The sequence below is a fragment of the Panthera pardus genome, unplaced genomic scaffold, assembly GCF_024362965.1.
Source record: "Panthera pardus isolate Hobbes unplaced genomic scaffold, ASM2436296v1 HiC_scaffold_1, whole genome shotgun sequence".
Lineage (NCBI taxonomy): Eukaryota > Metazoa > Chordata > Mammalia > Carnivora > Felidae > Panthera > Panthera pardus.
The window spans coordinates 27,352,256-27,379,624 of record NW_026526654.1 but is presented as its reverse complement, the minus strand read 5'-3'; the positions used below and the strand labels follow the sequence as shown (position 1 = coordinate 27,379,624).

Below are 27,369 nucleotides of genomic sequence, written 5' to 3'. Positions count from 1 at the left end.
GAACTAAAATTTTTGAGAAACACATAGGAATGATTCTGTGGGTAAGTAGCCGACAGCAATGATGTATTTTTTTTTCCAGCAGGTGACTCCTGAGTCCTATTAGGACCATTTAAGTCAGATCATGTTAATGTTCCTTTTTCCTTCAGGCTGTGTGCTTAAAATGTAACTTCTTCAACTGGAATGGTAATTCTCACTGCCTAGCATAATGTGGTTCCTTTGGCTTCAACCATGTAGAGTTGACCTCTAATTCCCTTTGGCTTGAACATCCCCATGACTCTTGGCATATTTTTGTTAGTTCTACAATATTTCCTGTGCAAGGTTAATCTATATTTTTTAATCTATTCTTTACCTTAAATTATTATTTCCATCTTGAATTGTTTTACTGATATATTAGCCCAGTTCTTAACTGCATGCTTCATTCCATTTAAAAATAACTGTTTTAGGGGTGCCTGGGTGGTTCAGTAGGTTAAGCCTCCGACTTTGGCTCAGGTCATGATTTCATGGTTTGTGGTTTCAAGCCCTGCATTGGGCTCTTGTGCTGACAGCTCAGAGCCTGGAGCCTGCTTCAGATTCTGTGTTTCCCTCTCTCTCTGTTTCTCCCTAGCTAGCTTGCACTTTGTCTCTCTCTCTGTCTCTCTCTATATATCAAAAAATAAATAAACATTAAAAAAATTATATATATATAAAAATATACATATATATATACATATACAAAATATACATATATATGTATATATATAACAGAATAACCTGTTTTATTGAAGGGATTAAGCTATCTCACAGATAAATTAGTAGGCTTACAAAACCAAGACCCTAAACTAAGCTTCTGGGACAGCCCCATGCTGGGTAGAGCTAGTCTGCATGCATACAACTGCCTCTACATGGCTGGAGAGCTACAGAAGCAGAAGCATCATCACAGATGATGTCTCAAAAAGTAGTCAGGAAACTGATTAATCTGCATGCTGCTTCTGCCAGCCCAAAGATCATCGTTTACTTTATCAAATGATTCAGCTCTGATTGGAGATCTTCCACAAGATATCTAATTGATGAAATTCTATCTGATTCCCTTGCTGCAAGGGATTCTGGGAATTGTGGTTTTTGCTTCCTATCCCCTGCAAGCTGGACTATTGTTAAGGTAGATATTGAGAGTGTTAAAATCCAGTATCCAGTGTCAGCCAGATGTACAGTTTTGGCTTTTAATGAAATTTGAAATACAGTATGAGGATTAAATACACTAACCAAATTTGATCATGATAAAGACTTTATGCATATAATTCACCCAAATCTTGCTGTGCTAAAGCCTCACATCTTTTAAAGAGAGTTTTAGAAAGAAAACCTTTAAAGATGTCTGCTTCTAGGAGAAATGAAAACTCTAGGCTTGCTCAACTTCAAAGGGCTAGTGAGAGTAATTTTATCATGATTCACTATCATCACTCACAGTATTTGATTTGGTTAATTAACCATCCCATTTCATTCTTTCATGATTTGGATCCTATCTGAAATAAATAAAAGGAGTTAGAAAGAGAGGGAAATTGTCTGCTTTATTATAGGTACAGAACTGGATTAGAAAATATAGCTTGGGCTTCAAACCAAATCTTTTTCCTTTTTCTTTTTCCCCTCCATAGAATTTGTACAAAAATATTACCTTTAGAGCAGCTGAATAACTAAAAATTTTACTGCATAACGCATAGCTTGTTCTTTTTGGTTTATTGCATGGAAAATGCAAGATTGGTGAGCAGAATGCATAGGGCTCACAGGCAGGTGGTTTCTAAAACCGAGATCCAAGAGTGGCAGATTGACAAAGACAGAGAAACAACACATGAGCATGTAAGTTCAGGACATTAACCTTCTCAATTCAAGATCACGAGGAAATAGATAGCAGACTCTTACCATCTCACCAATCAGATCTCTCCTACCAAAGGAAGAAGCTAATGAGTGGTAGGGAGGAGTGAAAAACTCCAGCCTTGAAATTTATGGAGTCCTTCCAATTTATTCTGCTGATTAGTCACACGGTTGTGCACTATATTAGAAAATCCTTCAAATATAAAGATGTTCTGCTCCCCAAGTATTTGCAAAAAACCCCAGAGATTTAATGGAGATAGTATTTTTCATCTTTGCAAAAGAAAGGAAAAATGCGTGTTAGTCTTACCTTTGAGCAGCAAATAACAACAAGCAGACTGCTGTCATTTTAATAACTGTGTATTTTTGCAGATTTCATTAAATGCCTATAATGTGACTATTTAATGTTTTAAATCTCTAATGTTTTTATAAAACAATGAGGAGTGATTTTCAAAGATGCTTATGAGGTCTATTCTTAACCTCATTAAAACAATGGAGTTAAGTGACTTTACATTTTTCTCCTTAGTGCAAAGGGAATTTAATTTTCAAGTGAGAACCCACAGTGATACCAGAGATCCTTTTTCCCTTTCTTGCTTCCATTTAGTTTGGCTTGATATGAATCCAGAACGAAGGAAAAGAAAACAAACCTATGCTAACAACTACATAGTTACAGAACAATTAGTTTACATAATCCCAATATATCAGAAGAGTATATCACAAAAACAATACTGATTAAATCATCTCAGATTCAGTAGGGCAGCATAAAAATGCAGACCAGCATCGGGGAAATGGTTGTTGATCATGAAAATGCACCTAGAATCTTAAAATGATGACGAATTTCTTTCGTGATTCGTCAGACACTCAAGAGGAATTAAAACACAAATAGGCTGAAGGACAGGGTTTCAGTATGACAATATTAAGTCAGCCAAGGGGGCAAAAGGTTCCTCGCATGTTTGAATTGTCTACATGAAATCTCTCAAGAAGGTCCATACATCCATTGCTAGTACATTTTGTGTAAGTTTTGAAAACAAATAGTGATTTTTACTTAGCAGAATTTCTGTTTTATACACTGACTTTTCTGATTTTTACAACAATATTTCATGATATTTCCTATGTTGGCTTTTTAAAAAAATTGATTTTATCAATATGATATTTGTTTGAATAAGTGATTAACATTTTTAAATGCAGTTAAATCAGGTATTTTTCCTATATGATATCAAGCAACTCATAAAGATTTTTTTTTCTCAATTTCACTGTTTAGTTGACCAATGGTTTGGTGATAACATTGACAAAATAAATGACAGAAAGAATCCCACTATGTATTTCTGGGTCTTTAATTTTTTTTCCTTAAAAAGCAAACACAAAACAACACCATAATAATTGTTACCATAATCTATACTTTCAATAGAAATAGTTAAGTTGAATAGATTTCTTTCTATATGACTAAGATAAAGTTTATTTTTTCTTCTCTTATGTCATATGAAAATAGCTATGCAAATGTTCAGCAAATTTCAAGAGAAGTTTTGGTATGGTCTGAAATATATAGGCCACACAAAAAATTCATGGATGAGTGCCTCATCGATAATCATTTTGAGAACAGCTAAAACAGAGCAATGATTCTTACCTAAACTGAAGTGTAATTGGGATAATCTGATAAAATATATATATACCTAATTATAGCTGATCAAATATATCTATATATAACTATTTATCTATATCTATATATCTACATATTTTTTTCTATTATTTTTCATGGTCCAGGAAGACAACCCCTCGCTCCCCTACCCAAGTCATTTTCTGTTTGTTCAAATGGCTTTAATTTTCCTTTTAGCACTTACATTACCTGACCTTATAATGTATGTTTATTTTTAAAAATTTTTCTTAAATCCCCATAGTCTGGAACAGACGTTAGCATTTAATATGCATTAAATGAATATTTGTTGAATAAATAAAGACGGGGAGAGAGTAAATCAGCATTGCTTTAAAATCTGAGCTCCAAATAAAAAACCACGAGGGAAGCAGGAATTACAGGTGTTTATGTACCATTGAGCTTCTTTGTATACTCTCAATTCTGCTTAGTTGTTTTCTTGGGCAATTAAGTTTAATGATGATTAATGGTTCCTTTATGAAATCCGGGGGGGGGGGGGGGGGTGTAGGGGGAGATAGTCCAAAATGAGTTAAACTACTGATATTATATAAAATAATATTTTGTAATGTTTTAACCATTAATTGCCTCTGAAGGCAATATTGAATATAATGGAATAATTACAAGTTTTCATGCCAGATAAAACTCGATTGAAATCTTAATTAACTTTATTTTGTTATCACCAAAAATGTATAAAAAGAGCAGCCAGCTTGCATTTTTATGATAGAAGTGAAGAGAAAAAGGAGTCTAAAAATGAGATTTTTTTTTAGCCAGAAAAAATATTATGTCTGGAAGAATTTGAAAACAAATTCAGTGGTAGCTTGAATTTTTTAAATGCTAATTGTCCCTGATAAGCTCTAAGGGGAAAGGGGAGAAAGCTGGCTATGAAATTCTTCATGTCTGTAAAACTTGTCTTCCTGGAACATGGAAAATGATAGAAAAAAATTAAAAGGGCTTTTAAATAATGAAATGAGTGAGAAAGAAACATGGGACCTTGTTGAAAATAAGATTATAATAGGAAATGGGAAGCATGTGCTAATGTGTTTATATTTGCAAGTTTAGTATTTTCTTAGTACATGACTATTGTGAATTCCAGCTCTCCACCAGAGTTCCTGTGTGGGATATTCCCAGAGATGGTTTAAGTACAGAGTACTTGAATTATAACAACAGATGTAACTTTTTGTTTTGGTACTGGGAAAAGGCAATTTAGACTTTTTTTTTTTTTTGCCAATGTTTATTTTTGAGAGACAGAGCATGAGCGGGGAGGGGCAGAGAGAGGGAGGCAGAATCTGAAAAAGGCTGCAGGTTCTGAGCTGTCAGCACAGAACCCGACGTGGGGCTCAAACTCATGACCTGTGAGATCATGACCTGAGCTGAAGTCGTGTGCTTAACCAACTGAGCCACCCAGGTGTCCTGGTAAAAGGCAATTTAAAGTCTAGGTCTTCTCTATTTAAAAAAAAAAAAAAAAAAAAAAAAAAAAGACTAGCATACTTAAGCAACTTCAGATATTTCTTATTGGAGGATGGCTTTAACAAATTGTTTTTATGGTAGTATCTACCTTAGGAGGAACATAATGAAGACTCTTACTTAAAAAAATTTTATTTTGTTTATTTATTTTGAGAAAAAGAGAGAGAGAAAAAGCGGGGGAGGGGCAGAGAGAGAGGAGAGCGAGAATCCCAAGTAGGTTCTGCACTGCCAGCATGTAGCCTGACGTGGGGCTTGAACTCAGAAGCTGTGAGACCGTGACCCCAGCGGAAATCAAGAGTAGGGTGCTTAACCAACAAAGCCACCCAGGTGCCTCAAGACTCTTATTTTGATAAGGTGCAAGAGGAGACTGGACATAGGACAAAATACTACACATGATGGAGTATAACAGAGACTCCAAGACGACCTCCAAGAGGAAATTTGCTTAACTTTATTTAGTTGCATAATTTAAAAATATATTTGATTATAGAACTCATTTTCGTAGAAAACATTTTGGAAGATACTAATTTTTTAAGGAGAACAGCTTGGGAATTGAAACTATCATTATTAATAGCCCTTTATTGCAGTGCTTCTCAAACTTAAATATCCATATGAATCTCCTCAAAAACTTGTTAGAATGCAGATTCTGCTTCAGCATTTGTTGGAGGAGGGAATGAAATTCTCCTTTTCTAACCGGGTCCCTAGTGATGCCCAGGCTGCCCATCTGGAGTCTACATTTTGAGCAGCATGGGTCTGATGCATCGTGGTTCTTTAGTTTCCACAGAGATTATCGAGACACGGAAAGAGGTACACTTTTACATTAGTGGCTTCAGCCTCTTATGCTAATGAGGTAAAACAAATCGTTAGGATGGGAATCTTTTAATTTCAGCCTTGATTAGCATCAGGATAACAGAGAGAAGGTAAGACAGAAGATAGAGCCCTCTCATACAGAAATTAACAAAAAGAGTAAGTAAAAAAAGACTCTTCCACAGTTCCGAGACCCCTCTCCTCCAGACCAGACATATGAAAAGGGAGATGTGGAAAGAGGTTCCTGATAGGGCTGGTTTAAGATTGCTGCTGTACCTGTTCTATTCTGTCTTTCAATCTGTCTGTGTCTCTCTCTTTTTCTCTTCTTTCTTGTTTGGTCCCTTCTTTCTTTTTCTTTGTTTTTTGAGGTGTTATTCATATTGTTATAATCTTATTGGTATAAAAAAACTTCATACAGGCATATCTGGAAATATGTTTATATTATATTGCTATCCATTAATCTGTATCAATAACAAAATTATATATTACTTTGATATTTGTTCATTGTGTTACAGAATTTTTTTAAGTTGTAGATATTACTTATAGAGGAGGAGTGAAGACAACAATACATATCTTAAAAACAAGAAGTTATTTTGGATGGCTGTTTGTGTATGTGTGTTTTCTCATTCAAGTGCTGAATAGATCCTGATTTTGTGCATTAAGCACAAACAAAAAATACAGAGACATAAGACCAAGACTTACTTTTGTCTTCCAAATGGCAGATATCAGCTCTTCATGAGCTGATACTATTATGTCTGTTCTGTCTGATTGCCCTTGGTGTTGGCACTAATTGATTGAGCATTTCCTGTGAACCGGAAATCATGCTGGTATTTTATGTATATTAATTTACATAGGCCTCACCCCTCCCCAATTTTTGCTGCAGGCATTTTTATCCCTATTGAGATGAGTAAAATGAGGCTTGCCTTATGTTAGCAAGTCCAAGCCATACCTGGGTCATGTAGAGTAGTGAAACCAGACTTTGAACCCAGTAAGCGAACAAGCCTTGTACTTGTAGCAGCTATGACAAAGGAGAATATAAACATTTGATATCTGCAAGGAGTCTGCTTCATCCTGCAAGTGAAATGTAAATTTGGTGGGGATTTCTTCTCTATTTACAATGCTATTGCAAACATTACACCATAGTTCTTCCTTTGCCCATTATTTACAATAACTGCAATTTAATATCATCTCAAGAGGTAACATTAAACTATACAGAATCCCCAAGATTAAAGAAAAATATGCTTTGATTTTATTTCTAATTCTTTTTGGGGGATGAGAAGTTGGACTATTCTGAGTTTTATGGGTATCCTATATATGTTCATGGACATAAAATTAATTCCCTGTGTCTCAAGGGTAACACAGACATAAAAAGGCCAATTACAATTTTATGAATAGGAAATATAAGATCTGGGGCTTCGATTTTCTCTATTGTTGCATTCTAAATAACAGCACTATTTCTAGGGAATACTTACATCCTTTCTGACACAGAACAACTAGGAACTTTCATTAGAGAAAAATCAAAGCAGATGCAGTGTGAGTCCCCATATAGTGCAAGTAATGTTAAAATAGATTCCAAACTGGTGTCTTGTTTTGATGAAAACTCAGAAGACAATTTGGAGACTGTTTGTCAGACTCTAGAGACGGAGGCACAGATGGAGTTCTGAATTAAGTGACTTTGTATTCTGAGATTTGAAATGAACTCCAGTCCCAACTGTATATTTCAATGATTGTGAACTAATTGGATGTGGTAATTGATTATTAAAGGATTTACATTCTTAAAATTATAAGGTTCATAAATAGTAATTTAAACATTTATAACAAAAGTCAAGATGTAAACTTCATCTTCATATTAATGTACGTAGACAGAATTGCATGAACCATATTTGGGTTTAGAAAATATTCTGGGTTAGTGAATTTTCCATAAGGCTGAAGAAAATTCCTTGAGATACCAAAAATTGAAATATTTTAACTAGTTAATACGTAAAAATAACAAAATTTAGTGCTGATTTCCCTGTTGCACCAAGCAGTTTTGAATTGAATGTTATTTAGACTTTTTTGCTTGACCAAAATACATCCTGAATGCTAATTCATTCAACAAATGTTCATTTAATAACTACATAATGCATACCTACAATGTGCCTGACTCTGTTCTTGTTATATCGGCACAAAACACATGTCTCTGCCTTTGGAGAGAGACAAACCTACATAATAAATTTATGTATATGCGAAAGTGTTCTGTATTGTAGGCCAAAAATATGAAGGGTCAAGGAGGCTAGAGGTCCCACCATAGGGTGGTCAGGAGAGGCCTTACTAAGCAGATAGTATTCAAAGGAGTTAGCCATCTCAAGCAGAAGGAATTGCAAAGGCTCTGAGGCAGGAGCAGATCAGGCTTGACCATGGCGAGCACACCAATGTGGCTGCAGAAGGGACATTGTTAGGAGAGAGGTAGGATCTCTCCTGGTTATGATCCAGCATTTGTGAAAAGTCCTCACCCACTTGCTGCAGAAGATGGAGGGAGACATTGCATTTTGCTAAAATGTGAATGTCTGTTTGCTTTAAACTTACTTCTCTTGTGTTCTCATGAATACTGTAATTATGTGCAAGAATATTTACTCACAATTGGGCACCCAAAAGGCTCAGATCTGGTAGGGACTAAGGACGGAGAGGGTCAGTAAGAGAGCAGAGCAAGACCACCAGGCTGTGCTTCATCAAGGGTGTGCTGACACAAGGGCCACAAGTGAAGAGCAGCCACACCCAGGTTACACCTTCCTCTGGAGAACCAAACGACATTTTCTCCTTTCTCATGTGGCCTAACTCATCAGAGCATCATGCACTTTGTCCTTTATCACTCATTCAGTTTCTGCTTGTACAAATCACTGTGATTGTCAAACTTCCAGAACGCAGGCTGAAGACCTACTCTCTGGCTGCAGTAGAGTAGGCATCTCCATTTCCTTCCCACTTCTTTTTTTTCTTAAATGAACATGTGTCAAATATTTTATTCAACTCATTAATTAATGAGACATCTAGTAGATGGTACAACCAATTCAAAGAGTCTCGAGTACCACACATTGATAGATAGGGAATGCTGTAATTAATTTATCCTTCTCGCTTTTGATTCTTGTGGGTTATCAGGTGCATCTAAAACCAAAGAGAAACTTAACTTCTTTCCTATGCTAAAACAACTTGACATAAATAAACTATGTTTTCTTAGATTTCTACTTCGACTGCTAATATACCTCTTTTGTATTTTAGAAGAACAAAGACCCTCTTACATTTTCTTTGTGATTATAGTTCCCTTTTTACAAACCATTCTCTTCTAAATTACTGTAGGAATAGCTGGCATTTAAGTACCTTCATGTTCAAAGACTGTGTCAGACACTGTACAAACACTGTGTCCCTTCACCTACACAGTGTCCCCATGGGGTGAATGTTGCCAACACTCTCCTACTTTTATATATTAGGAAAACAATACCCCACAGTGCCCATATGTTGCCCTAAGTCTTGGCAGGTAAGTGTCACATCTACAAATGGAGTCCACATTGCCAACTTTCTAAGGCTTTTTTCTACATCCCCAGAAACACCATCCTAAGCAGTTAACATGGGGTCTGGGGAGCTTCCGATATCCTCTGAACACTTTACCAAATGTGGATGAGGTGGGCCAGGCTAGGGGAAGTAGAGGAATGCTAAGAACATGGCTCCAGGCTGTGTCTTCTGCTTTTAACAAAAATATTTGGAGAATTGGAAATATAAGGTAAGGTAGGCAGGAACTTATAAAGATGAGTTAACGAGTTTGACTTGATTCTGTAAACTGTAGAGAATTAAAAAGGCTTTCAGGAGGAAAGTGACCTTGTTCATTAGCATAAATTTAAAATAAATAATATTGGAGCTCTTGTTCTAATTAAGATGGGAAACAGAACAGTGGCAAGCTGATGCCATTGTGCACGCTAGGCATTCATTTTATCATGTGTAGTAATAGGCCCACTGGTGGCCACTTTGTCTATGATTGAAACTGATTAGGTTGCACATTTCTTGGCTATGCATATTTGTTCTTTCTCCATTTCATTGTAATGTTGAAGTGTATTTAGATTTCCCATAAATGAAGATGAAAAAATGTTGTCATGTTCAATTCTCATTTTTCTTTCTTTTTTTTCTTTTCCTTTCCTTTCCTTTCCTTTCCTTTCCTTTCCTTTCCTTTCCTTTCCTTTCCTTTCCTTTCCTTTCCCTTCCCTTCCCTTCCCTTCCCTTCCCTTCCCTTCCCTTCCCTTCCCTTCCCTTCCCTTCTCTTCCCTTCTCTTCTCAATATGGAATGCCTCCTGAATTTGTGTGTCATCCTTGCACTGGGGCCATGCTGATCTTCCTTCCTTGTATCTTTTCAAATTTAGTGTAGTGCTTTGGAAGTGAGCACACACATTTTTTTCTTTCAATGGTAAATTAATTCTATAGATCTACAAAGAAATGCTTGTTTTTCTCCTCAATCCTTCCCCAGGTTCTCTTGTGCATACCAGTTAAGTTATTTAGGAGAATAGAGGGAGTATGCATACACACACATCCCGCCTCACCCTGATAAACTAGAAATTGCCAACTATCACATGGAGAGAGAACCCTGAACTCACAAATTAAAAATTTCTTCCATCTCTTTGGGCATGTGGGTGGCTCAGTCAGTTAAGCGTCTGACTATTGATTTTGGCTCATGTCATGATCTCAGTTTGTGGGATGGAACCCCGCATCGGGCTCTGCACTGAATAGTACAGAGCCTGATTGAGATTCTTTTTCTCCCTTTCTCTCTGCCCCTCCCTAGTTTGCACTGTCTTGATCTCTAAATAAATAAATAAATAAATAAATAAATAAATGTTAAAAAAATCTTCCATATCTTAGTGTACAGGTTAGAATAAAATATTATTTTATTTATATTTATTTATATATAGATTAATTTATACATAAGTGTATTTATACATAGGTTATATTTAACTTATCATTGAATGTCTCTGTGTGTTTCTAAAATATTAAAGTTGATTGAATAACATGCCCCAGAAGAGAATTATATATTTTTGACACATGTTTTTCAAATCATATTTTACATGCTTTCAACCACCTTTATTACTTAAAAACCGTGGTTTCTAAATCCTAGATGACTCCATTGGATAACATCAATGTAGTTAACTAATTTACCATACAAATTAGTTTTAAAATTTCTCTAATGATTCATTGGTTGTGAGCTGTCATTTTAGGGAAATAATTATAACTTACATTTTTAAATTTTGATAATTTACTAGCTTTTGATTGCCACGGTAACAAATTACTGCAGATGTAGTGGTTTAATGTACCATTACAGTTCCAGAGACCAGAAATCTGCACTAGGTCTTCTGAGGCTAACATTAAAGGCTATGTTCCTTATGCAGTCTCTAAGGAAGATTCTGTTCCAGACTTTTCCAGCTTCTAGAGACTGCCTGTATTCTATCATCACAACTCCTCTGACTCTACTTTTTTTCCCCACACTTATAAAGACCCATGGGATTACAATGAGCTCACCAGATAATCCAGATTAATCTTCTCATTTCAAAATTCTTTTCTTTTAAGTTTATTATTTATTTTGAGAGAGAGAGAAAGAGAAAGAGGGAACATGAGGAGGGGAGGGACAGAGAGAGAGGGGGGGAAGAGAGAGAGAGAGAATCTCAATGAGGGGCTTCATCTCATGAACCCTGAGATCATGACCTGAGCCGAAATCAAGAGTTGGATGTCCAACTGACTGAGCCACCCAGATTCCCCTCATTTCAGAATTTTTAATGTAATCACGTCTGCACACTCCCTTTTACCACATAAGGTAACATACTCACCAGTTTTGAGGATTGGAGTATGGAAATCTGTAGAGAGAGGGAAGCTTTATTCTCTTTACCACAGTAGTGTTCTCTTTTTTATTTTTATCATTTGAGGCACAAAACTTTATCTGTAATTTTAGAAAGAAATATCCTGCACCAAATATAATAAGGATTAATTTTCCTCCAATATATTTTTATGTAACTCTATAACAATATTTTTAATTAAAAAAAGCTCATGATTCCATGCCATGCAAATTAAATTTGAATGATGCATGAATTTTGAGTTGCTAATTTTAATTTGCTTGTTTCTTTATTCTATTACCATAGTTTATGTAGTTTTTAAGACATAAAATGTGGCAATTTAGCTACTTTACTTTTCTAAAATGATGACAATGTTCTTGAGTTCATACCCTCTCCAACTCAGACAAGGAGGTATAATACTAGGTCACATCTAATAACACAGTTCCTAATTAACCTGATTAACCTGATTAACCTCAATTACCTAATATAAATTGATGCTTTTGCCAAGTGCCCTCTTGAGATCTCTTCCCAAGATTGATTAAAATTGACCACCAATTTTTTCCCATTCTTCCTACTGAGGTGGGCAGGCCATTGCCTCTTTCTTTGAACCTAAGTTGGCTCTGTGACTGGCTTTTTCAAATTGAATGGAATAGAAGTGATGCCAAGGGATTTTATGTCTAGGCATCAAGAGATTCATGGTTTCCATTACCCCCTTGGACCACTCCCTCCACGTGACAATTGAATCTTGGTTAAGGTCCTTTGGGATGGCCAGAAGACATTGACCACATTGCTTTCAGCAGTTAGCATAGGATCTTTAATTTTTTATCTATAAACTTTATCATTTAGAGCTGTTTTAGGTTCACAGAAAAATTGAACAGGACGTGCAGAAAGTTTTCATACACCCTCTGTCCCCCAACATGCACAACCTCTGCTACACTCAACATGTAACACCAGATATCACAGTTGTTACAATTGATGAATCTACACAGAAATGTCATTATCACCAAAATGCCGTAGGGTTACTTGAGCTTGAGTTTTTAGGTTTTTATTCTCTCTTCACTGCAGGGATGGAAACAAATGTTGAGGTCTTCTGTTATCCCTATTAGAAAACCCTTGACTCTGATAACATTGCAATTTCTTGTGCTGTATCATGTTTTTCTAATTACCTTGCCTCTCTTCTTTTTTGTTCATCATGAACCTTTTTTTTTATTCCCTTCTCCTAAAATCTAGTATTTTATGTAAGAACACTTGACCTTTGTTTTATGTGTTTTTTACTGAACTGCATTCTACTCCTTAGTATTCAGATTTAAGGAGCAACCATGCAAGGATTACTTATTATTTGGCTATAACTTCTAAGAATATGTTCATAGTTATATCAGCTTAAAATGCCTCAGATGAGAAGACCAAAAAATAGTCTCAATAAGGAGGTACATCTGGAGGGTACATAAGAAGATTCACAGTCATTGCAGAAATCATCAATGCTATTACCACTCTGGATAAAAAGAAGAACATAGATATCAGTACAAATCAAGCTGCCCAAAGGCGACAGATGTTTATAAGCTAAAGACATATGTATAGACATCTCTCTCTGAATGCATATGCTCTAATATTATTTTATATAAAAGGATATATGCTACATATGTTTTTGCTTCTAACTTCCTTTATTCACACAATAGTATAGCGTTGAGATTTTTCCACGTTAGTGTTTAATATCTTTTATAATGACTGTGTAGTTTTCATTTATAAAGGTGTACCATCATTTACATAGCCATGATGGATTGTTAAGGTATTTTCGTATTTTCATCGTTATAAGTATATTTAGATGAGCATCTTTTTAACTATAAATTTGTTTACTACTGAAGCATATGTGAAATATATTATCTTAGCTGTTAGACTCACTTTTGCTAGAGATATAAAGATTTATTTAAGTAAAGTTGATATAAGTTGCCCACTTTACAGATAGGATTTCTTTGTATTCACCTTGGATTTCATTATTTTTTTGGATTTCATTATTTTTATATTATAAATATATTTTATATAGGTCTAGAGTGAATAGACAGATCAATAGATTGTAGGTCAATAGACTGACTGATAGAAGAAAATAATTTTCATATGATTTTCCAGGTCTAATTCATATTCCTCAAGTCTATCATATACCGCCCCCTTATAAGAATCAAAGATGCCTGCAATGGTAAAACAAGAAAGAACTGATAGATTTTATGTAAATGTAAATACATGAATTATGGATTCAAAGGTAGTTATTGTAGTAATAGTAGATGCTCTTTGTGCTGAATCCAATTTATTCTATCTTTAAAATTTGAAGTAACTATTAAAATAATTTTAGTTATCCTAAAATTATTTCATTTCTTTATTCTCACATGGAGTATAGAGAATGATAGTTTTCTTTAACCTGATTCTCCATTGCTTTACTTTTTGCCACTTAAGAGAAAACTCAGAGAAAAAACTAACATGATATTTTTCTAAAACCTCTTTAACCATAACTTAATTTGGGTTCTCATCAATAAAAGAAAGGATACAGAATTCTCAAAGCTCTTTTTGTTACTTTATAATACAGAAAAAGAAATGCATACATGCAAATAACTTTCTCATATGGCTATGAAGGAGCCATCTAGAATGGCAGCTTTTTATAATTTTGTTGTGACAGAAGTCACTGAACTTTGGATTAAAAAAAAAGCATAATTACAAACAATGCTTGTCAAGTTGCCATTGTCAATTTTAAAACAAAGAGTTACAATTTGAGAATGGAAATTATTAAAGAAATAAGAAAAGTCATTACCTCCATATACCTTAAATTGTCACCAACCCTACTTAATTATTTGGCAGCTTTTAAAAGTATTTAGGAAGTCAATCATGTGTAACCTATTGATTGCAGCTATTCATAAGCAGTAGAAGCAAACTGCAAACTCTAGGTTAATTGTATTTGAATCGTAAGACATTGACCAGACCTACTGCAAAGAATACAAGGCATATCAGTTTCTCCCCAGGACATACGCCAGGGCTTGAAATAGGATGGGTTTGTATAGGTCTCTCTCGGTAACAGGGCTACTCTTCAGATAACGCAGAGCACTTTAGTCAATAGGAAAGGCAGAACCTATTGCTTTGGAGACGTGATTTCTCTTGGAAATGGCTGATAAATCACAATTACATAAACTGAGGGAAGACATAACAGGTCTATCAGCTGCATAATAATTATCATGGCAGAAGAACCTATTGCATTCTCCAGGTTAGAACTAACAAGTTTTTCAGAGTGTGCAATAAATCAGTTTTGAAAATGCCAAGTCACGTCAGGTGTACTAAGCTATTAAGTAGTATTGGTTTACAACAAAACCAGAAATTGAGTATAGAATTTGCTTTAGACACTTCATTTGCAAAGTATATAAGAAATGCTAACAGGTATGGCATATTTGCATATGCAACAATTTCATAAGCTCACTGGAAAAAAATTCAAAGTGCAATGCAAAGTGGTATGATTTCCATTTTAAGGAAATAAAATCAGTTCATGAAATTAGTTTTAAAAGTTAATAATCACTCCTGTAATGGATCATAGTTTTAATGTAATATAGAAATTATATTCTTCTATATAATTAGATAAAAACATTCAATTTAAGCAAAGCCATTCAATTTACTGTGCTATAAACTAACTCCGCGACCAAAGAAGATTCCCATCTTCTTGAGGAATGGGACATTTTTGTTGTGTCAGTGAGAATTTCATTTTTTTCTGGTCTCAGTTTTCTACAGCTATCCCTCAGGATCCATTACTAAAAGTGAAAACTGAGCCAGCAGGTAAGACTATGGACATTCACCCACTTTTACTTCTTTTAATTTATTTATGTGATACGTTGCATTCTGTTTCATTAAGGAGAAAACTTCTTTCTAAACAAACAAGCAAACAAACAATACTGTAGACTACAAGGTCTTTTTTTATTCCTAGCCTCTATTCCATGTTGCTAAGAACAGCAAGAATTTATTTATCATTATTTCTTAACATGTTTTCAAGTTTTAATATCCGTGAAACCATGCTTCTGTCTTCATGTTTTAGTTTTTTTCACTTTATATGCTTTCTTACCTCTTAAAGATCAAGTAATGACATCAAAGAAACAAGGATAAGATGATTAGGAAAGGAACAGTTATGTATATATATTTTTTTATTTATTGATTGGGGTTTATATACTCTGACCATTCTATAGGGCATTTTTTTTTAGCTAATTATAACTGTTGTCTAGATAACTGATGATAAAATTGTAGATTTTTACTTGTAAGTAATGTACTTATATATCTTTTAGGACCTGTTTAGGGTACTAGATTATTAAACAATGTTGCAGCCCATTTGCATTAGTTTAGTCCATACCCAGTTTTTGGTTACTTATACATAACTCTGTAAAAATTTTCAAACATTTGTAAAAGTAAATCAGAGTGTATCTTTTATGCAAAGTCTGACTATAAAGGGATGTTGACATGTTTTAGTGGAGTAACAACCAAATATGCCTAATCCCACAAAATAATTACTACACAAAACTTCAATTTTATTTCAATGAAATTGTTAGTATTTAAGACATCTTCCTTGAATTTGACATGTGTGTTTGCACATTATTTGAATATCCATATTGGTGGCAAATTTGTGGATGAGTTTGATTTTGTAAAATAGTAAACTCTAGTCCAGAGAACAATGTGGATTATTAAAATGCCTATTAACCTATTGTGAAGGAGTAACTCTCCCATTCCATAATGGTTTGTCATCTGATTCTCAAAGCATGTTCCAAGGGGAATGAAAACATTTATTTTGTTCTTTGTTGTTGAAGTACAGTAAAATGCACAGATCTTAGACATGCAATTTGATGCTTTACAACAAATGCTAAATCTGTGTACTCCACATCCTTCATCATTCATTCAGCAAACATTTACTGAATACCAAGTGTGAACCCCTAGTTGCTAGAGATACAGTTATGAATCAGATCAAATTATTACCCAGACGAATGGGTTTGCCATTAAGTGATATAGAGCCTCTTTAATATAAATATTTACAGGAAGGAGAAATAGCCAGAGAGTGAATCACTTCTACTTGGGGAAGCAGATTTGGAAAGACTGCCTATCAGATTGATATTTTTGCCCTGCCTCCCTGTTACCACTTTATGAACTGGCATGGAAAATGAGGTTTACTTAAAAAGAAGACACCAAATTTGCATGGTAATTCAGGTCCCAGCAACCTGGGACCAAAGGCTCTTTGTTGAAATATATTTTCTCAGTTGGTTCATGGGTAAATGTCATGGAACTTGTTCAATATCATCAGAATCACTATAATCCCCCAAACAGTTGGGTTTACATCATTGTTTTTTTTTAATGTTTATTTTATTTTTGAGAGAGAGAGCTCACACACACAGGAGTGGTGGGGGGAAGGCCAGAAAGAGAGGGGACAGAAGATCTGAAACAAGCTCTGTGCTGACAGTAGAGAGCCTGATGGGGGCTCAAATCTCCAGCTGTGAGATCGTGACTGAGCTGAAGTCAGAGGCTTAACCAGCCGAGCCACACAGGAGCCCCTATATCAGTGTTAATGATAACCTTCTCATAAATTTTATTCCATAGTAACTTAAATTTCCATATTGACGTTTTCTTTTCCTTTTTATTTCAAATGTCAAAGTTTGCTAGGTCTCATTAAGGAAATTGATAAAATGGTTGTCCAAATCAAATAAACTTGAAACTTGCCTAATGAAAGGGCTGCGGTAAGGATACAATTTAGAGTGAAACCTTCTAAGAAAAGATTTCCTTATTATTGATGAATGAAGGGTGTCTTATTATTCCTAACATGTTTAGATCTGAGAGTAACATTGTTGAGAAATAAATCCAGAGTTTTGAAAATTAACTCTGCAGCAAATTTAAAATAAATAAGTTAGAAGAGCTTGGAGCTGAAATTTAAAGGTGGGTTCAAAACAAAAAACACGAGTGTGATGGGTATTGAGGAGGCCACCTTTTGGGAAGAGTACTGGGCGTTGTATGGAAACCAGTTTGACAATAAATTTCATATTTATGGAAACCAAAAACAAAACAAAACAAAAAAACATGATTTTCTTTTGAGCTATTAGAATGAGCAATTAAACGAGTTTTTCTTGACTAGAAAGCTAAAAATGTTAATGATATAACATTAAGGTGTTTCAGATAACGAAAATTTTAGCACAGTGAGTTTAATACATAAGAATTCATGTAAATAAGTTATTAATGAGAGTGATGCTCCTAGGAATTCTATGCATTAACAAATTGATCTAAATAAATGGTATCTACAGCTTATTATTTACCTGAAACTTATTAAAATTTTAATCATTTGAGAGTGATACTTTTGTTCAAAATTGATTTTTTAGGTACATGATTAAATGGCCAAATTTTACTGAAAGCTGCCATTTTTAAATCAGGAAAATCATGCTTTAACTCTGCTCTAAATTTAGCAAAGATTCTTTATCAGAATTTGATGGCTCAAACTTCAAATTACAGGGACACAGACATAGAGGTTTTACAAAAATACTTCAGCAGAACTGGAACAAAACAGCTCTATTTTACAACCATAAATGTTCACTGATGCCATTTTGCCACTTGTAATATGTTAAGCTATTAATAGAAAAGTCGTGGAATAGCCGGAGGTCATTTCTCACTCTAAATCGTGTGTTTCAACCATGACTGCACATTGGAACCACCTGGGAGTTTTAAAAATTACCGATGTCAGGGTTCCACCCTTGAAATTTTTTATGAAATTGGTCTGAGACGCAGCTGGACATCAGGACTGCCAGCCACGGTTGAGAAACATTGCTCTAGAGAAACTTGAAATGTGAGAAGCTTGGAGATTTTAAAGGAGACCTCAGAGACAACTATGCCACAGAAATTATGGCAAAATAAGTGTTGTACATTGCTGGAAGATAGAACACAGTGTCAGCTAGGGAAGTTACCCAGAGAGGGGTTTCTTCAAATATGTTACAATGTTTATCATGGATTTAAACTGTTCTGTTCAGAGAACATCTGAGAACAAAGAAATTCTCAATAAAACAAATTATGTTAATATTTTTGGTTCATAAAATTTTGATAATACGGGGAATGTAGAGCCTCTCCAATCAGTGATGTTGTTAAATATCAAAATAACACTTTTTGAGAACACCTGAAATGTCAGTTAAATTATAACAAGGTATTTCTGTTATGCGGTGGGATCATTGCTTTACTTTTGCTCTATTTTTCTGTTAATGTTTTAACCAAATAGTTATGAGTTCATATTCTTTTATAACCAATCTATAATTTCCACAAAATAAATGGGACCACAAAAAGTTTACCCCAGTTTCTGTGGAGTCCATAAATAATTGCTTTCAGGGGATGTTTAAATGAAATTATTTCCCTGACTGCAGGGATTGGGGATTGGTAAAGATTTGTCCTTTGTGAGTAATAAGAAGAGTGTACTTGGATATAAAAATAGTAAAGAAATAATTAGCTCTTTTTTTTAGAAAAAAAAAAAAAGCTAAATTCCATGTTTAACAAAGTTAATGAGTCCCTAAATTCCTAAAGCTGAATATTGGTGTGTAAAAGAGCGCTCCAAACCAATAGAGAATAACCCTAATATTCATGGGTATTTAGCTACAACCTAATTTCTTCATATCATTCAGTATCTCCTAGGTTTAAATCAAACAGATATGTTACTTACCTTTTAGCCCAAAATAAGTTTTACTTTTCTGACAATGTCCTTTATTAATGGGTTATTTAAATTTTTTTTAAATCTTTATTTATTTTTGAGAGAGAGAGAGACAGAGCATGAGCAGAGGAGGAGCAGAGAGAGGGAGACACAGAATCTGAAGCAGGCTCCAGGCTCTGAGCTGTCAGTACAGAGCCTGACGCGGGGCTCGAACTCTCGGACTGCAGGGTCAGACCTGAGCTGAAGTCGGACACTTAACTGACTGAGCCACCCAGGTGCCCCATTAATGGGTTATTTTTGAGAAGTCATTTATCAGGAACAAATTAAACTTACATTTTCAAAATTGTACATTGGGTCCGTTGACCAGATCTTTAATCTCTTTTGTGTTTCCAGCTAAGTTTGGTTACTGAGACACATGTGTTTAGAAATACTTGTTTGGAGCACACATGTTATTAATTGCTTTTTGAAGGGACTAGTGTAAGCTAGTTACTTTTTAAGGTGCTTGGCATTTTGCATATTCACACTATCATTTATAGTGACTATTTTGCAAGACTGTAGCTATATAATCATTTTGTATAACAGTAACTGAATATGAAAGAGTTGAAAAGACAAGATTGTAAGTATGGGTTGAAGAGTCTGAACTTTAAGTAACTAGCAGATAATGTAAAAAAAAAAACCCCAGTCTTCGTGGAAGATTAATTTTTCTTTTGGGGGATAATTTTTGTAGAACAGATATGAATTGAAAAAGGGAGGCAGAAGCTTAAGGGAAAAGATGGCTAGGTAAACTTGTAAAGTTTTGGACCTTGAAAGGACAGAATATTTTCAAGGAGTTGAAAATAGGAAACATTACTCTGTGATGTTAGAGGATAAGGGCGGCCATATGCTAATCTAACCATATACTATGCTAATTGCTCTATCTCCAATCAGCTCCTTTAAAGTGGTTTGATACAAATCACCTTGAATGTTTACTAAATGAATGTTAGATGGTGGATTGGGGTGCAGGTATGGCTGAATGTTGGAGTAGTGAAAATGGGGAAAATAGAAAGGATGTTGAAGATTTACTCCGATTTTGTTACATTAGGTTTCTTATTTTTATTTATTTATTTATTTATTTATTTATTTATTTATTTATTTATTTTAATTTAATTTAATTTAATTTAATTTAATTTAATTTAATTTAATTTAATTTAATTTTAAAGAGAGAGAAGGGACATGAGCAGAAGGAAAGGGACAGAGGGAGAGAGAATGAGTCTTAATCAGGCTTTATGCTTAGGGCAGAGCCTGGCCTGGGGCACGATCCTACGCTCCTGAGATCATGACCTGAGCCAAAATCAAGAGTTGGACGTTCAGCCAACTGAGCCACCTAGGCAACCCAGTATTAGGTTTTGATAGAACAAACCTGGAAAGACAAAACCAAAGAAACAAAGAAAAAATGGAGCCCAGAGGAGCCAAAACTCCCTACAAAGTGTTACTCAGGCATCTGTTGGCTTCCTTGCACCGTGCACAAGCAGCTTGTCCAGAGTAGAGTTTTCCAGAGTTAATGGGGCCAGCTCTTCATTTTCCATTTCCCTAGTTCACAGTCCTAAGGCCTCAGAGGAGAATTAGGTACTCTTAGGAGAGAGGGTGGGCCAACTCTATGTCATTTTTAGTTTCATCTTTCAAATTACTCTTATTCACAGATGTTGAGTAATCAGGCTGGGAAAATAAAATAAAAGCAAGCAGACTTGGTTTGAGGGGCATGTGATTGGCTTCAGGATAGTGCTTCTTTAGCAGCAAGTGAATCCTGGTGGACAATGCACGAGCTTCCTCCTAATCCAAAATAAACAGCATTTGTTTCACTAGAAAATTGCAAATACAGGGGCGCCTGGGTGGTTCAGTTGGTTAAGCGTCCAACTTCAGCTCGGGTCATGATCTCACGGTTTGTGAGTTCAAGCCCCATGTTGGGCTCTGTGCTGACAGCTCAGAGCCTGGAGCCTGCTTCAGATTCTGTGTCTCCTCTTCTGTCTGCCCGGCTCATGCTCTGTCTCTTTCTATCTCTCATAATAAATAAATGTTAAAAAATTAAAAAAAAAAAAAGAAAATTGCAGATACATCAAAGGGTAACTTGACATCAAATATACAGATTACTATAAAAATATTCCCCCCCCTCTTTTATTTTATACATGCATGTGTAATTCCTGCCTCATTGGAAGAGGGCTGAATAAAAGCTTTATGTAATATGTTTTGTGTCACATCTGTATAAGGTTTTTGTTGTTGTTGTTGTTGTTGTTTGGGTAAGAGGAGTAGAAAGAGGAGAACGTTAATTCCAGATGGCTTTAAGCAAATGTTAGAAAGGTGAATATGCCTAGACTTCCAAATATCTGTTGGCTACTTGACATTTACAAACACTGTACTAGAGAAGCTTTCTACCTTCACAGTATTAGGGTTCTGGCAGCAAGCAAAGGATGTGTGGAATGAAATATGCTGCTCAAATATAGTAAAGGAAGAGAAGACTATTTTTTTTAATATGAAATTTATTGTCAAATTGGTTTCCATACAACACTCAGTGCTCATCCCAACAGGTGCCCTCCTCAATGACCATCACCCACCCCCACTCCCTCCCACCCCAATCAACCCTCAGTTTATTCTCAGTTTTTAAGTCTCTTGTGGTTTCGCTCTCTCCCTCTCTTCTTTTTCCTCCCCCTCCCCCATGGTCTTCTGTTAAGTTTCTCAGGATCCACATAAGAGTGAAAACATATGGTATCTGTCTTAAGACTATTTGTAACCACCATTGAGGAAAATCACGAGTACCAAATCTTTCTGTTGTTTTAAGTGACCAACAAAAGCACTGCACAAAGTTATAGTCTGTTATTTAATGTTTATTTATTTCTGAGAGAGACAGAGAGAGAGAGAGACAGAGTACAAGCAGGGGAGGAACAGAGAGAGAGAGGGAGACACAGAATCTGAAGCAGGCTCCAGGCTCTGAGCTGTGGGCATGGAGCCCGATGTGGGGCTCAAACTCACAAACTGTGAGATCATGACCTGATCAGACTCTTAACTGACTGAGCCACTCAGGTGCCACTATAGTCTGTTATTTAAAATATTTGGAACTCTTAGCTCCATTTCTAACATCAGACTTTAAGGTCTACACAGTTTTGAGTGGCAGATTATCTATTTAAATGAGGAAGCACTATGGTTTAAATTCCTGAGTGTGCCCTATTGAAACTGAGAACAGAAGGCCATGCTAATAAGAAAGGTAGTATTTATAAGGATTGCTTAAGGATGCAAGCTGGGGACCTACTAGCTGTAATTCTTTAATTCTAGTATATGTGCACCATCCAGTTGCAGGAAAACAAAATGTGTATTTCCAAGCTGTAGGTTTTAGCAACAGAAGAAATCCAACATAACAAATATTAAATTCCCAAATAGTATGCAAACTCATGTCAATCATTACTTTAATCTAACATGGCAGCTGGAGGAAAGAACTCTGAGCAGCATGTGTAGTTGATTGTGATGAATGTTTATGTGTACACAGATGTCATTTCAGAAATTTGGAAATATGGAAATAACTCTAGGGTTTCTAGTTACTATGTTTATTAAGTTCTATAAGTTGTCTAAATTCAAAAATAAAAATAGTTTGCAAAATATAATGCATGCTATATTTGACATCTATCTCTCTGTTTCTATTTACCTATGTATTTCTCCCCCACCCACACATGCAAGTACTCTTGCTTATGTGTATGTGTGTGTATATATATATATATATATATATGTATATATATATGTATATGTGTATGTGTATATATGTGTATATACATGTAGCTGTATATATATACACATGTGTACATATATGTATATATACGTATATATACATATATGTACACATGTGTATATATATACATGTGTATATATATGTGTGTATACATGTAGCTGTATATATATGCATATACATATACATATACATATACATATATATGTACACATACATATATAAGGGTATATACCAAAATAGTATACATGGTTATTGTCCTTTTAAAGCTTATTTATTAAGTTTGTGAGAGACACAGAGAGAGAGAGAGAAGCAGAGAGAGAATCCGAAGCAGACTCTGTGCTGTCAGTACAGAGCCTGACACAGGGCTTGATCTCACAAACCATGAGATCACAACATGAGCCAAAATCAAGAGTTGGATGCTTAACTGACTGAGCCACTCAGGTGCCCCTATGAATGGTTATTGTTAATATTAGTATGTAGATTACCTTCATTTTCTACTTTTTACATGTCTGCATTAATTGCAAATTTAAAAATAAGCCTGTGTTACTTTTTAAAAAATGAGAGATAAAAAATTTCTCAATTTTGGTAAATAAAAAAAGAATACTTAGGTCAAAACATTCTTAGGAGTCCCTAATTTATATCTAAAAAGGGTTTTCAATAAAGAGATATTCCTAATGCCATTAAGAATATCCACAATCATATGCAACTTGAATATTTTTTGCTGTTGTTATTGGAGAGATATATTTAACATTATTTAAATGACTTGAAAATTTGTTCAGATTTTCCAGAACATATAAAAAAGGAAAACTTTCCAATTTATTTCATGAAATTAACAAAACTTTGATCATAAATGGTATATTTTTATTATTTTCTAATTGGTTATTGCTAGTTTAAGGAAATAAATTTCCTTAAATTTTTATATGCAGATATTGTATCCAGTTATATTTACTTATTAATTCTAACATTTAAAATTTTCTGCATATCCAATGCAGTTTGCAAATAATTTTGACCAGTGTATTTCTTTTTTGCCAATACTTAGGGACTTTTTAAAATTTTCTTTTATTGAACTGGCTGGGGAATCTTGTCTTGTTTCTGATCTCAGAAGGAAAGCTTTCAATATCCCCGTATTAATTATGATATTTGCATAGGTTTTTATGTCTCTCTCTAATCAGGTTAAAGAAATTTGTTGTATTCCTCATTTATACATTTAAAAAATCCAATTTTGTGCATCCTCTGAGATTAGATTTTCTCTTTCAAACAGTTAATGTTGAAAATTACACTGATTGATTTTGTGATATTAAAACAATCTTGTATTATTGGAATAAACCTGTTGTTTTGCATTTATCATAGTTTTTACTGAACTGTAATTCACATACCAAAAAGTTTACCCGTTAAGAATGTACAATTCAGTGAATAGTGTATTCATAAGTTATGCAATGATTGCCATAAATTCCAGAAGAGTTTTATCACTGAAAGACACCAAATTCTTATTTGAAAGATCTCTTATTTGAAAGATCATATTAACTCCCCTCCCCAGCCCTTGGAAATGACTGATTTACCTTCTTCTGTCTCTGTAGATTGCTGTTTCTGGACATCCCATAAAAGTAGAATCATACAATACCTTCTGTGTCAGGTTTTATTCACTTCACAATGTTTTCAAGGTCCATTTATGTTGCAGATGTATTTCATGCCTTATTATGGTTGATAAAAAGTGGAGATGCCACTTGTTTATCCATTCATCAATTGATGGGCATTTGGGCTGTTTCTGCTTTTTGGCTATTATGGATAAAGGTGCTATAAACATTTATGTACACGTTTTGGGTAAACATATGTTTTCAATTCTCTTAGATATATACATAGGAGTAAAATTTCTGGGGCATTTGGTAACACCATGTTTAACTTTGGTGGGGAAATGCAAAACTGCTTTCCAAAGTGGCTGTACCATTTTACATTCCCACTAGCAAAGGATGAGGGATTGTCTCTACCTCCTCACCCTCACTTTTTATTTTCTATCTTTTGACCTTAACCTTCCTAGTGAGTATAAAATGGTATCCCATTGTAATTTTGATTTGCATTTCCCTCATGACTATTAATGTTGAGCATCTTTTTATGTGTTTTTTGTGTTTTTGTATATCATCTTTGGAGAACTATCTATTCAAACCATTCTCCCATTTTTAATTGTTGAGCTGTAAGGGTTCTATATATATTCTGAATACAAGTCCCTTATGAGATGTATGATTTGTAAACATTTTCAACCATTCTGTGTGCAGTCTTTTCACTTTCTTGATGATCTATTTTACACACAAAACATTGAATGTTGATTAACTACGATGTATTACTTTCTTTTGATGCTTATAATCTGGTGTCACCTATAAGAAGCCCTGTTCTAATCCAAGGTCATGAAGATTTGTATTTATCTTTTCTTATAAGAGTTTTATACTTTTAGCTCTTACACTTAGGTTTTTGATCCACTTTGGGTTACCGCTTGTATATGATGTAAGGTCAGAATCTAATTTCACCCTTTTGCATGTGTGTATACAATTTTCTCGGCACTATTTGTTGAAAAGACTATTATTTCCCTGTTGAATTACCTTGCCACCGCTGTCAAGAATCAGTTGACTATAAATATCTTTAAGCCAGTCCCACACTGATATAATTACTCTAGCTTTGTAGAAAGTTTGGAAGTCAGGAAGGGTGAGCCTTTCAATTTTGTTGGTCTTTTTCAAGCTTGTTTAGACTATTCTGGGACCTTGGCTATGTTAGTTTCCTTTTGCTGAAATAACAGCTTGCCATAAATTTATTATTTTACAGTGCTGCAGATAATGGCCTAACATCAAGGTGTCAGCAGCAAGGCTGTGTCTCTTCTGGAGTCTCTGGAGAAGGATCTGTTTCTTTGCTTTTTCCAGCTCCTAGAGGCCATCTGCACTCTGTAGCCTGTGGCCCCTCCCTTGCGTTTGTCCAACATTGTCCATTATCCCGTCTGTTTCTCTGATACTACTACTCACACCTCCCTCTTTCATTAGTAAGGATTGCATTGGGCCAACCCAGATCATCCATGATAATTTGTCCAGCTGAAATTTGTTAATGTAATCATGTCTAAGTCTCTTTAATCATGTAAACTAAAATATTCCTAGGTTCTGGGACATGGACATCTTTTGGGAGCCGTGTTCTGTTATCACACTTGCATTTCCGTATGAATATTAGGAGCAACCTGTCCATTTCTGCAAAAACAGTCAACTACAATTTTGATAAAGATTGTGGTGAATCTGAAGAACAATTTGAGGTATATTGCCGCCTTCATAACATGAAGCCCTCAGATCCATATGGACATGGCATGTTTTTCCATTTAATTTCTTTCAGTGATACTTTGTAGTTTTCATTGTACAGGTTTTATACTTTAAGTTACTCATTTCTCATTCTTGAGATGCTATTTTATATGCAATTATTTTCTTTATTTTAGTTCCTGTAATCAATCACTCATACTTACAACATATAATCCTTTTTATATGTTACTGTGTTCAATTTGATAGCATTTTATTGTGGATTTTTGTTTCTATAGTCATAATGGATAATGGTGTGTGGGTTTTCTTTCTTTTAATATCTTTGTCACAGTTTTTGCTGTCAGACTTCCTAGGATGAACTGGAATGCATTCTTTCCCAGTAGATTTTTTTGGAGGAGTTTGTGAAGGACAAAGGTGATCACTTTTCTTTTAACATTTGGTAAAATTCACCAGGAAAGCCGTCTGGCTTTTGGGCCATTTGGACTTTTTCTTTGCAGAAAGTATGTTGATTATTAATTCAACCTCTTTACTTATTACAGATCCATTTAGGTTTTATGTTTCTCCTTAAGTCAGTTTTGGTAGTTTGGGTCTTTGTAGGAAGTTGTTCATTTTACGTATATTACCTAATTTTTTGGCATATAATTATTCATAGTATTCTCTTATATTCCTTTTTGTGTCTGGGAGGTCAGTAGTGATGGCTCCCATTTCATTCCTTGCTTTAGTCGTTTGAGTCTTGTCTCTCATATTTTTTGTCAGTATAGCTAAAGGTTTTGTTTGTTTTTGTTTTTTTTATCATAAGACCGACTTAGGCTTCATTGATTTTTCTCTTCTGTTTTCTTATTATCTAATTCATTTATTTACACTATAATCATGATCATTTCCTTTCTTTTGCTTGTTTTAGATTTAGTTTTTTCTCTTTCTGTTTTTTAAAATGGAACATTGGGCTATTTCTATTATTTTTTCCTTATTCTTTTTATTTTCTATTCTTCAAAATGGGTAATCTCGATTGCTTATCTTCAGGTTTTCTGATTCTTTCTTCTGTCAATTGAAATTGGCTATTGAGCCCC

At 34.7% G+C, this 27,369-nt stretch overlaps 1 protein-coding gene and 1 non-coding gene across 2 annotated transcripts in view; one reads left to right on the top strand and one right to left on the bottom strand.

Annotated features, from left to right (window-relative positions):
* GPC5 (glypican 5) overlaps window positions 1–27,369 on the top strand; it is a 682,486-nt gene that overhangs the window by 583,270 nt on the left and 71,847 nt on the right. The gene's annotated exons all lie outside the window — the stretch shown is intronic.
* Window positions 10,051–10,159, bottom strand: LOC128776654 (U6 spliceosomal RNA). The gene has a single exon (XR_008421828.1). It is a non-coding gene; the product is annotated as a U6 spliceosomal RNA (small nuclear RNA).